Below are 12,619 nucleotides of genomic sequence, written 5' to 3' on the forward strand. Positions count from 1 at the left end.
GGACACTACGCTGACAGACACAGCAAACCTTCTTGCCACAGCTCGCATTGATGTGCCATCCTGGATAAGCTGCACTACCTGAGCCACTTGTGTGGGTTATAGACTCCGTCTCATGCTACCACTAGAGTGAAAGCACCGCCAACATTCAAAAGTGACCAAAACATCAGCCAGGAAGCATAGGAACTGAGAAGTGGTCTGTGGTCACCGCCTGCAGAACCACTCCTTTATTGGGGGTGTCTTGCTAATTGCCTATAATTTCCACCTGTTGTCTATCCCATTTGCACAACAGCATGTGAAATTGATTGTCACTCAGTGTTGCTTCCTAAGTGGACAGTTTGATTTCACAGAAGTGTGATTGACTTGGAGTTACATTGTGTTGTTTAAGTGTTCCCTTTATTTTTTTGAGCAGTGTAGTAGCTACCATTTAATATGTTAGTCAAACAGGGGATGTTGCTGGTATGGGATTTGGCAGGTTAGGTGCATGGCATGCACAATATGCCAATTATTGCTGTTGTGGCCTGCAATCTCCTGAAAATGCCCCTTTTGTATGAGAATTACATAAAGGGGCCAATAGCTGACCACAATATACATTTTACCTAATAATTAACCACCTCCGGACCGCTGTACGCACAGACGCGTCCTGGAGGTGGTTGATTCATTCCTCCTGGACGCGCCGGCGCGTCCTCTCGCGAGACGCGAGATTTCGGTCACAGCCGGCCCGCGCATGCGCATCGCGGGCCGGCAAAAGTTAGAGGAGTATTTCATCAGCAACCTGCCAGCCAATGATCGTCGCTGGCAGGTTGCTGATTTTTAAAAAATCGAATCACAAGCCAGATAACAGATCATATTAGTAAATATGATCTGTTATATGGCTTCTCTGCTTCTCTGCTGGTCCTTTTCGTCGGTTGGATCCAGCAGAGAAGCAGACATCACTGTGAGTACACACCAAACACTGCCCTTAGCCCCTGATCACCATCCATCACCCCCATCATCCAAATTAACCCCTTGATCGCCCCCTGTCAATCACTTAGTGAAAGACAAAAAGTGATCAGTGTAAACTGACACTTTTTTTTTTCACTAGTATTGGCTGTTAGGTTTTAGGGATAGTTTAGGCCCCTTGGTTAGGTAGTTAGCGTCAGTTAGCGCCCACCCCACCGCACCGCAGTCACTTTTATTCGCTGTTTAGCGTATCGCTAATCAGCATTTGTACTTTTATAGTATCTGTAAGTGATCAAAACTGATCACGGTCAGATCTATAATAGTATTAGTGTCACTTTAGTTCGCCCTCCACCCAAAACGCAGTGTTTGCCCGATCAGGCCTGATCGGTCGCCCACACGTGCGTTCACCCACGCCCGCCCCACCGCAGTGACAAAAAAAATTTTTTTTTTTGATCACTGCACATTCACTTTACACGCTCTGCGGCGATAAAAAAATCAGTTTTGATATTTTTTATCAACCGCAGCGGCCTCCGGTACTTCGCTAGCCTCCCCTTTGTAAGACAGGCTTGCTTTTTTTCTTGGGTAGTCTCAGGGAATACCCCTAAATTTAGTAGTCCAAATGTCAAACAGGGGGTATTCTTCTGAAGAGGCCTACAGGATTCTGACCCAGTCGGATGAGGAGTGGGAACCCTCATCTGATGAATCTAGCGGGTCAGAATATGAACCTGTAGAAAGCAGTGGCTCTCTGACCCAAAGTTCGGACGAGGAGGTTGAGGTCCCTGGCAGCACCAGGCGTACCCGGCCCCGTGTCGCTAGACCACAGGTTATGCAGGATCCGCTTCAAGAGCAGCAGAGTGGGGCTGTCGCTGCCGGATCACGTGGTGAGGCATACACCAGCAGCGCAGCCCTTCCTGGACCTAGTACCAGCACTGCCGTACAACATGGTGAAGTAGCGAGCACCAGAAGGGCAGTTGAAGCTGGTACGGTGGCACGTGCACTAGTTACCCCGTCGCAGCCACTGCACAGACAGGCCCGTAGAGCCCCTAGAATCCCTGAGGTGCTGGCAAACCCTGATTGGCAGTCACCAACTTCAGCCGCACCAGTAGTTCCCCCTTTCACCGCCCAGTCTGGAGTTCGGGTTGAGACGGCTCAGATCAGTACGGCCCTGGGATTTTTTGAGCTGTTCTTGACTGCGGAGCTCTTGGACTTAGTCGTGGCAGAGACCAACCAATATGCCACACAATTTATAACCGCAAACCCGGGAAGCTTTTATGCCCAGCCTTTCCGGTGGAAACCAGTCCAAGTTTCCGAACTTAAAATTTTTCTGGGCCTTCTCCTCAACATGGGCCTGACAAAAAAGCATGAATTGCGGTCATATTGGTCAACGCACCCAATTCATCACATGCCCATGTTCTCTGCTGCTATGTCCAGGACACGATTTGAGGCCATCCTGCGTTTCCTGCACTTTAGCGACAACACCACCTCCCGTCCCAGAGGCCACCCAGCTTTTGACCGGCTCCACAAAATTCGGCCCCTCATAGACCATTTCAACCAGAAATTTGCAGATTTGTATACCCCTGAGCAAAACATCTGCGTAGACGAGTCCCTAATACATTTTACCGGGCGCCTTGGCTTCAAACAGTACATCCCAAGCAAGCGTGCCCGGTATGGGGTCAAATTGTATAAGCTCTGTGAAAGGGCCACAGGCTATACCCACAAATTTCGGATCTATGAGGGAAAAGATCAGACCCTGGAGCCGGTCGGTTGCCTTGACTACCTGGGGAGCAGTGGGAAGACAGTCTGGGACTTGGTGTCACCCTTATTCGGCAAGGGGTACCATCTTTATGTGGACAATTTTTACACAAGTGTGGCCCTCTTTAGGCATTTGTTTCTAGAACGGATTTGCGCCTGTGGCACCGCGCGAACTAGTCGCGTGGGCTTCCCCCAACGGCTTGTAACCACCCGTCTTGCAAGGGGGGAGAGGGCTGCCTTGTGTAACGAAGAACTGCTCGCGGTGAAATGGAGAGACAAGCGTGACGTTTACATGCTCTCCTCCATTCACGCAGACACGACAATACAAATTCAAAGGGCAACCCGTGTCATTGAAAAGCCCCTCTCAGTCCACGACTATAATGCGCTCATGGGAGGGGTGGACTTCAATGACCAGATGTTGGCTCCCTATTTAGTTTCCCGCAGAACCAGACGCTGGTATAAGAAGGTGTCTGTATATTTAATTCAATTGGCGCTCTACAATAGTTTTGTTCTCTACAGTAAGGCTGGGAGAACACGATCCTTCCTCAAATTCCAGGAAGAGATCATCGAGAACCTCCTTTACCCAGGAGGTTCCGTGGCCCCATCCACCAGTGTAGTTAGCCGTCTACACGAGCGACATTTCCCCAGTGTCGTTGCTGGTACCTCAACCCAACCGCCACCCCGAAAAAAATGTCGTGTCTGTAGCAGGAGTGGAATAAGGCGTGACACCCGCTATTTCTGTCCTGACTGTCCGGACCACCCTGCCCTATGCTTAGGAGAGTGTTTCCGGAAGTACCACACACAGGTACACCTAGCATAGGGATCACATCTCACCAGGACAGGCACACAGGGCTATTAGGGCCCTTTCTCTCACAGCTGCTGCAAACCTCTCCTTTCACCTGGGATAAAGTGCATAACGTACTTCGCCACATCTTTGGGCGATTTGCGCTTTGCACATTGTCCCATGGGGAAGGAGAGGTTTGTTCTATAAAGGTAAAAAAAACAAAACAAAAAAAAAATTACCGGTAAGTAAAAAAGTTAAAAAAGTTTAAAAAAGTTAATATGTTCTGTTCTAAAGTTAATAAAGTTATTGCTTTGCGGCCTGGTTTTTTCTTTTTTGTTTTGTTTTTTTTACCTTCCAGGTGGACCATCCGATCGACCAGCTGCAGCACTGATGTGCATTCGGACAGAAGCATTGCGCTGCTGTCAGATTACACGCAAGTCGGTGTATGCGGCGCTGCAAGACGAGATTTCTCCTCTGCAGTAAAAGATATGTTTGCCAAGGCATATGAGCTGAGGAGGTGGCGGTGTTCATATACTTTGGCAAACACTTTGTATATATAAAAAAAAAAATCCCGGCAATGATTTATTCATCCACATCGATTGATGTGAATGGAGAAATCTGGTTTGCCAGGGCATACGAGCTGAAGTGGGTATGGATGTTGGGCGGAGCTCCTATGTCCTGGCAGACGCCTTTCCCCTCCTTTTTCTTTTTTTGGCAGAGATTTTTTCATCCACATTGATCGATGCGAATGAAGAAATCTGTGCCGTTCATTTTTTTCTTTCAGCCCAGAGGCTGAACGGAAAAAAAAAATCTCATTACCCGTATGCTCAATATAAGGAGAATAGCAGAAACTCCTAATGCTGGGCATACATGTAATGATTGCGGAGACCCTCAAATGCCAGGGCAGTACAAACACCCCACAAATAACACCATTTTGGAAAGAAGACACCCCAAGGTATTCGCTGAGGGGCATATTGAGTCCATGAAAGATTGAAATTTTTGTCCCAAGTTAGCGGAAAGGGAGACTTTGTGAGAACAAAATCAAAAAAATCTATTTCCGCTAACTTGTGCCAAAATTTTTTTTTTTCAATGAACTCGCCATGCCCCTCATTGAATACCTTGGGGTGTCTTCTTTCCAAAATGGGGTCACATGTGGGGTATTTATACTGCCCTGGCATTTTAGGGGCCCCAAAGCGTGAGAAGAAGTCTGGTATCCAAATGTCTAAAAATGCCCTGCTAAAAGGAATTTGGGCCCCTTTGCCCACCTAGGCTGCAAAAAAGTGTCACACATCTGGTATCTCCGTACTCAGGAGAAGTTGAGGAATGTGTTTTGGGGTGTCTTTTTACATATACCCATGCTGGGTGAGATAAATATCTTGGTCAAATGCAAACTTTGTATAAAAAAAATGGGAAAAGTTGTCTTTGCCAAGATATTTCTCTCACCCAGCATGGGTATATGTAAAATGACACCCCAAAACACATTCCCCACCTTCTCCTGAGTACGGAGATACCAGATGTGTGACACTTTTTTGCAGCCTAGGTGGGCAAAGGGGCCCTCATTCCAAAGAGCACCTTTCGGATTTCACAGGTCATTTACCTACTTACCACACATTAGGGCCCCTGTAAAATGCCAGGGCAGTATAACTACCCCACAAGTGACCCCATTTTGGAAAGAAGACACCCCAAGGTATTCCGTGAGGGGCATGGCAAGTTCCTAGAATTTTTAATTTTTAGTCACAAGTTAGTGGAAAATGATGATTTTTTTTTTTTTTCATACAAAGTCTCATATTCCACTAACTTGTGACAAAAAATAAAAACTTCCATGAACTCACTATGCCCATCAGCGAATACCTTGGGGTCTCTTCTTTCCAAAATGGGGTCACTTGTGGGGTAGTTATACTGCCCTGGCATTCTAGGGGCCCAAATGTGTGGTAAGGAGTTTGAAATCAAATTCTGTAAAAATTGACCTGTGAAATCCGAAAGGTGCTCTTTGGAATATGGGCCCCTTTGCCCACCTAGGCTGCAAAAAAGTGTCACACATCTGGTATCTCCGTACTCAGGAGAAGGTGGGGAATGTGTTTTGGGGTGTCATTTTATATATACCCATGCTGGGTGAGAGAAATATCTTGGCAAAAGACAACTTTTCCCATTTTTTTATACAAAGTTGGCATTTGACCAAGATATTTATCTCACCCAGCATGGGTATATGTAAAATGACACCCCAAAACACATTCCCCACCTTCTCCTGAGTACGGAGATACCAGATGTGTGACACTTTTTTGCAGCCTAGGTGGGCAAAGGGGCCCATATTCCAAAGAGCACCTTTCGGATTTCACAGGTCAATTTTTACAGAATTTGATTTCAAACTCCTTACCACACATTTGGGCCCCTAGAATGCCAGGGCAGTATAACTACCCCACAAGTGACCCCATTTTGGAAAGAAGAGACCCCAAGGTATTCGCTGATGGGCATAGTGAGTTCATAGAACTTTTTATTTTTTGTCACAAGTTAGTGGAATATGAGACTTTGTAAGAAAAAAAAAAAAAAATCATCATTTACCGCTAACTTGTGACAAAAAATAAAAAGTTCTATGAACTCACTATGCCCATCAGTGAATACCTTAGGGTGTCTACTTTCAGAAATGGGGTCATTTGTGGGGTGTTTTTACTGTCTGGGCATTGTAGAACCTCAGGAAACATGACAGGTGCTCAGAAAGTCAGAGCTGCTTCAAAAAGCGGAAATTCACATTTTTGTACCATAGTTTGTAAACGCTATAACTTTTACCCAAACCATTTTTTTTTTACCCAAACATTTTTTTTTTATCAAAGACATGTAGAACTATAAATTTAGAGCAAAATTTCTATATGGATGTCGTTTTTTTTGCAAAATTTTACACCTGAAAGTGAAAAATGTCATTTTTTTGCAAAAAAAATCGTTAAATTTCGATTAATAACAAAAAAAGTAAAAATGTCAGCAGCAAAGAAATACCACCAAATGAAAGCTCTATTAGTGAGAAGAAAAGGAGGTAAAATTCATTTGGGTGGTAAGTTGCATGACCGAGCAATAAACGGTGAAAGTAGTGTAGGTCAGAAGTGTAAAAAGTGGCCTGGTCTTTCAGGGTGTTTAAGCACTGGGGGCTGAGGTGGTTAAAGAAGTTGTTCGGGTTCAGAGCTAAACCCGGACATAAGCTCCCGTTCACTTAATTTGCATGTTTGAGTGGAGCATCGGAGCATTTCTTGCTCCAATACTCCCCCTTGCCTTGCACTGCATCATGGAGGGCAAGGTTTTTTTTCTTAACTAGCGGGAACGTACCAGCTTCACATGGGTATGCTAGGCAGAGACTTTCTCCTACCAGGTCATGGGGATCACTGCTAGACAGAAGCCTCTGCCTAGAATAGTAAGTAAACAAAACAGACCTTGGCCTGTGCAATGCAGCGCAGGACAAGAGAGATCAGCTGAGCAAGAAATGCTCTGATGCTCCCCTCATACATGCTAACTGAGTGAAGATGAGGTTATGTCTGGGTTTAAGCTCTGGACACGGACAACCCCTTTAAAGTTACTTGCCTCTCGCCCTTGCATCCTGAAACTACATTTGAAGAGGTGCAGGAGGTGACTGGCAGTTGGAGCCAACAAACCGATAAAGAGGAGAGAAAAATGGTTATGGGGCATTCCCTGAGTGACAGAAGAAGAAAAGCACTATCTTCCTCCCCCTCGCCTAGTTGCAAACGCACTTCTCCAACGCCACTTGCTCTCCTGCCCTACAGGTGAAATACCCTTGTGCCATCTACCTTTCCTCCTTTTCCACATCATTTAATATCAATGGTAATGTCATCAAGAATATCCAGCTCCTCCTCTCTCTAAATCTTGCTGACTTTTCTCAGACATGGAGACTGCAAAGGATGATTCTGAAGAAGGAAAGCCAGCAAAAGATGTTGATAATCATCATTAAGACCTGGCCCCCCTAAGGGGTGCATAAGAAAAAAATATACAGTACAGACCAAAAGTTTGGACACACCTTCTCATTCAAAGAGTTTTCTTTATTTTCATGACTATGAAGGCATCAAAACTATGAATTAACACATGTGGAATTATATACATAGCAAACAAGTGTGAAACAACTGAAAATATGTCATATTCTAGGTTCTTCAAAGTAGCCACCTTTTGCTTTGATTACTGCTTTGCACACTCTTGGCATTCTCTTGATGAGCTTCAAGAGGTAGTCCCCTGAAATGGTCTTCCAACAGTCTTGAAGGAGTTCCCAGAGATGCTTAGCACTTGTTGGCCCTTTTGCCTTCACTCTGTGGTCCAGCTCACCCCAAACCATCTTGATTGGGTTCAGGTCCGGTGACTGTGGAGGCCAGGTCATCTAGCGCAGCACCCCATCACTCTCCTTTATGGTCAAATAGCCCTTACTTTCAAAGTTTTCCCAATTTTTCCGGCTGACTGACTGACCTTCATTTCTTAAAGTAAGGATGGCCACTCGTTTTTCTTTACTTAGCTGCTTTTTTCTTGCCATAATACAAATTCTAACAGTCTATTCAGTAGGACTATCAGCTGTGTATCCACCTGACTTCTCCTCAACGCCACTGATGGTCCCAACACCATTTATAAGGCAAGAAATCCCACTTATTAAACCTGACAGGGCACACCTGTGAAGTGAAAACCATTTCAGGGGACTACCTCTTGAAGCTCATCAAGAGAATGCCAAGAGTGTGCAAAGCAGTAATCAAAGCAAAAGGTGGCTACTTTGAAGAACCTAGAATATGACATATTTTCAGTTGTTTCACACTTGTTTGTTATGTATATAATTCCACATGTGTTAATTCATAGTTGTGATGCCTTCAGTGTGAATCTACAATTTTCATAGTCATGAAAATAAAGAAAACTCTTTGAATGAGAAGGTGTGTCCAAATTTTTGGTCTGTACTGTATATATTTCCATATTCTACTACATACTACTTCCATAGTCAACTACATGGAAAGGGAGGGACTGTAGTACCAGCAACTTGGCCAGGTGCATGTTCAGCTTCTGCGCTGTTGGAGGAGTGCACACATACTGTTGTCTTTTTGCAATCACCTCGGTGATCGATTGCTGTAGAAACAAGTGGAGGAGGAGCAAAAGACGACATTGAAGTCGATGCTGGACGACAATGGCAGCTCTTGCCTGTTGCTGCGGCTGCTACCACCCCCCTTCTGCTGCTGCTACTTGTGCTGGCTACATGTGCATGTATGTGTGTGGTCTATGTAGTTATATCCCACAGCAATATGCCCAGAGAGATAGAATACTGTATGTTTTCAACTGGGATCTCTTAGTTAGTAAAACATAACTTTTATTTATAATTCATATCTAAAAAGGTATATACAGTTGAAAGAAAAAGTATGTGAATCCTTTTGGAATTATATGGATTTCTGCACAAATTGATCATAAAATGTGATCTGATCTTCATCTAAATCACAACAATAGACAATCACAGTCTGCTTAAACTAATAACACACAAAGAATTAAATGTTACCATGTCTTTATTGAACACACCATGTAAACATTCACAGTGCAGGTGGAAAAAGTATGTGAACCCTTGGATTTAATAACTGGCCGAACCTCCTTTAGCCGCAATAACTTCAACCAAACGTTTCCTGTAGTTGCAGATCAGACATGCACAATGGTCAGGAGTAATTCTTGACCATTCCTCTTTACAAAGCTGTTTTAGTTCAGCAATATTCTTGGGATGTCTGGTGTGAATCGCTTTCTTGTGGTCATGCTACAGCATCTCAATCGGGATGAGGTCAGGACTCTGACTGGGCCACTCCAGAAGGTGTATTTTCTTCTGTTTAAGCCATTCTGTTGTTGATTTACTGTTGCAACAGCCATCTTCTGTTGAGCTTCGGCTGGTGGACAGATGGCCTTAAGTTCTCCTGCAAAATGCCTTGATAAACTTGGGAATTCATTTTCCTTCGATGATAGCAATCCGTAACAGGCCCTGACGCAGCAAAGCAGCCCCAAGCCGTGATGCCCCCACCATCATAATTCACAGTTGGGATGAGGTTTTGATGTTGGTGTGCTGTGCCTCTTTTTCTCCACACATAGTGTTGTGTGTTTCTTCCAAACAACTCCACTTTGGTTTCATCTGTCCACAGAATATTTTGCCAGTACTGCTGTGGAACATCTAGGTGCTCTTGTGCAAACTGTAAACGTGCAGTAATGTTTTTTTTGGACAGCAGTGGCTTCCTCTGTGGTATCCTCCCATGAAATCCATTCTTGTTTAGTGTTTTACATATCGTAGATTCGCTAGCAGGGATGTCAGCATATGCCAGAGACTTTTGTAAGTCTTTAGCTGACACTCTAGGATTCTTCTTCACCTTATTGAGCAGTCTGCGATGTGCTCTTGCAGTCATCTTTACAGGACGGCCACTCCTAGGGAGAGTAGCCGCAGTGCTGAACTTTCTCCATTTATAGACAATTTGTCTTACCGTGGACTGATGAACAGCAAGGCTTTTGGAGATACTTTTATAACCCTTTCCAGCTTTATGCAAGTCAACAATTCTTAATCGTAGGTCTTCTGAGAGCTCTTTTGTGCGAGGCATCATCTACATCAGGCAATGCTTCTTGTGAAAAGCAAACCCAGAACTGGTGTGTGTTTTTTATAGGGCAGGGCAGCTGTAACCAACACCTCCAATTTCATCTTATTGATTGGACTCCAGTTGGCTGACACCTCATTCCAATTAGCTCTTGGAGATGTCATTAGGCTAGGGGTTCACATACTTTTTCCACCTGCACTGTGAATGTTTACATGGTGTGTTCAATAAAAACATGGTAACATTTAATTCTTTGTGTGTTATTAGTTTAAGCAGACTGTGAGTGTCTATTGTTGTGACTTAGATGAAGATCAGAAAATATTTTATGACCAATTTGTGCAGAAATCCATATCATTCCAAAGGGTTCACATACTTTTTCTTGCAACTGTATGTGGTAAACAAAATGTGAAAAATCAAGTTGCAAAGTGCCAAGAGGGTCAAGAGTCCCCAGCACAGTTTGATGCTTAACGGAAACGGGACGGGTCCGTTATGCAGCCCATAGACTTCTATTATGACGGAATGAATAACGGAATGCCTCCAAAGGCATTCTGTCATAGAATTGCATTATGGTCCGTGGTAACGGAATCAATAACGCAATTCACCTTTTACCATTAAACGAAGCGTGAACGAATTTCAAAATATGAAATTCGCTCATCTCTACTACTGATATAAAAAGGTGATACCGGAACCTAGTTCCAGATATCGATCTCACAGGGGCATCTTATAAATGATATACCTCAGATACCATTCCTGAGGGATCAATGACTAGTATTTGGCCAATAATTAGTATATCTGATACAAACGAGGTATAGGGATTACATAGAGACAAAGGAGAAAATGCATTATCTCCCTATTTGTTCAATCACAATGAGCTCTATAGTTTTCATCACTCCTTAATGTTGGAGGCCACCGTCTCTAAACAGCATTCTGACTCATAAGGAGTGGGAGTTACGCCAGGCCCTCACAAAAAGGGTTTAAACAACATATATTCATTCAGGCCATGAAGAGTAATGCTTTTCATTTTGAAGATCCATTTTGTTTCGGCCCTTAGGATTTTATTGTCCCAGTCACTACCTCATTGACTCATGGGTATATGTTGAATCTCCAGGAATCTGCTGGCCAGAGGATCACCCTTGTGTACCTGATTATTATGTCTCGCCACTGATGTATCTTTTTTGTTTAATATATAATTATACCGGTCTTTCATACTTCGCCGAAATTTCTTTTTAGTCTTCCCTACATAGTCGAGGGGGCAATTACACTTCGCCACATATATCATTTTACTTGTTTGACAGTTTATGAAATCATGTATTTCAAGCTCCTCACCTGTGTGTGCACACCTACATTTCTTGGAGACCATCACTTGGTCAAATGCCACACAGTTTCAACACCGAAACATCCCTGTTGGACGTCGTGACAACCAGGTGTTCGGTTGTGTTGTGGGTTGTAAGTGGCTGTGGATTAATCTTTCTCTTAAACTGTGGCCTTTTTTATATGTAATTTGGGGATGCGGGCCTATTATTCCTTGCAGGTCAGGATCCTCAAGTAAAATACCCAAGTGTTTGTTTATTTCTTGTGTACCCTTCCACAGTATAAAAATGTCATCAATGAACCTCAGCCAGAGGCTGATATTTTCAAGTTCTCAGACCAGATAACATTGGCCTCCCACCAGCCTAGGAGCAAATTTGCATACGACAGTGCACAAGGGCAACCCATCGCGGTGCCCCTGAGCTGGTGGTTGTAGAGGCCGTTAAAGAGAAAGAAGTTCTTTGTTAGAATCAATTGCAGAAGATCGAATACAAATTGGTTGTGTGCAGAAAAGCTTTCCACTGCCTTAAGACCTAGGTGATGATGGATAGAGCTATATAATGCTTCAACATCAATTGATGCAAGAAGTATTGTGTCATCCAAATATATGCCATCCAGTCACAGCAGTAGATCTGCTGTGTCTCGTATGTACGATGGTAGTGCCTCCACAAATGATCATATGATTTTGTCTATATAAATTCTTACAGTCTGCCCTAGGCTGCCCACTCCTGAGACTATAGGTCGTCCCTTGAGTGGATCTAGGCCTTTATGTATTTTTAGTAGAGAGTAAAATGTGGCAGTGTCACGAGGGTGTCAAGAGCCACGCCTGACTACGTTATACCCGGGGTCAGAAAGTCGCAGCGAGTGGCTGCGCGCTCTATGTATAAAGATAGGGCTGATTCTTAATGGTAGCTTTCTGGGTTTGCCTTGCAACCCTTTTTGGCTCACTCAGGGATCCGTAGCTCCTTCTCCTCAGCTGTTTCTTGTCCAGCAATCCCAACCTCCTTATATTCCCCTCTCCCACTTCTCTGGTTGCCAGATATAGAGCTTCCTGCCTGGACTTCTATACTGACCCACTGGAGCTGTGTAGCTGTGTTCCCTGGTTGTTGTTCCAGAACGTTACCCTCCGGATCCCTGTTGGGACTTGGTGGTCTGCTGTTGTCGTCCACCTGGGATTTTATGTTTTGTCTGTGTTGTCTGTCCTCTCCTTGGTGTTTTCCTTTTAGTGTCAGTGGTGCGGACTAGTGTTCCCACTGCCCCGTTC

Source organism: Bufo bufo, chromosome 8, assembly GCF_905171765.1.
Source record: "Bufo bufo chromosome 8, aBufBuf1.1, whole genome shotgun sequence".
In the NCBI taxonomy this organism is placed as follows: domain Eukaryota; kingdom Metazoa; phylum Chordata; class Amphibia; order Anura; family Bufonidae; genus Bufo; species Bufo bufo.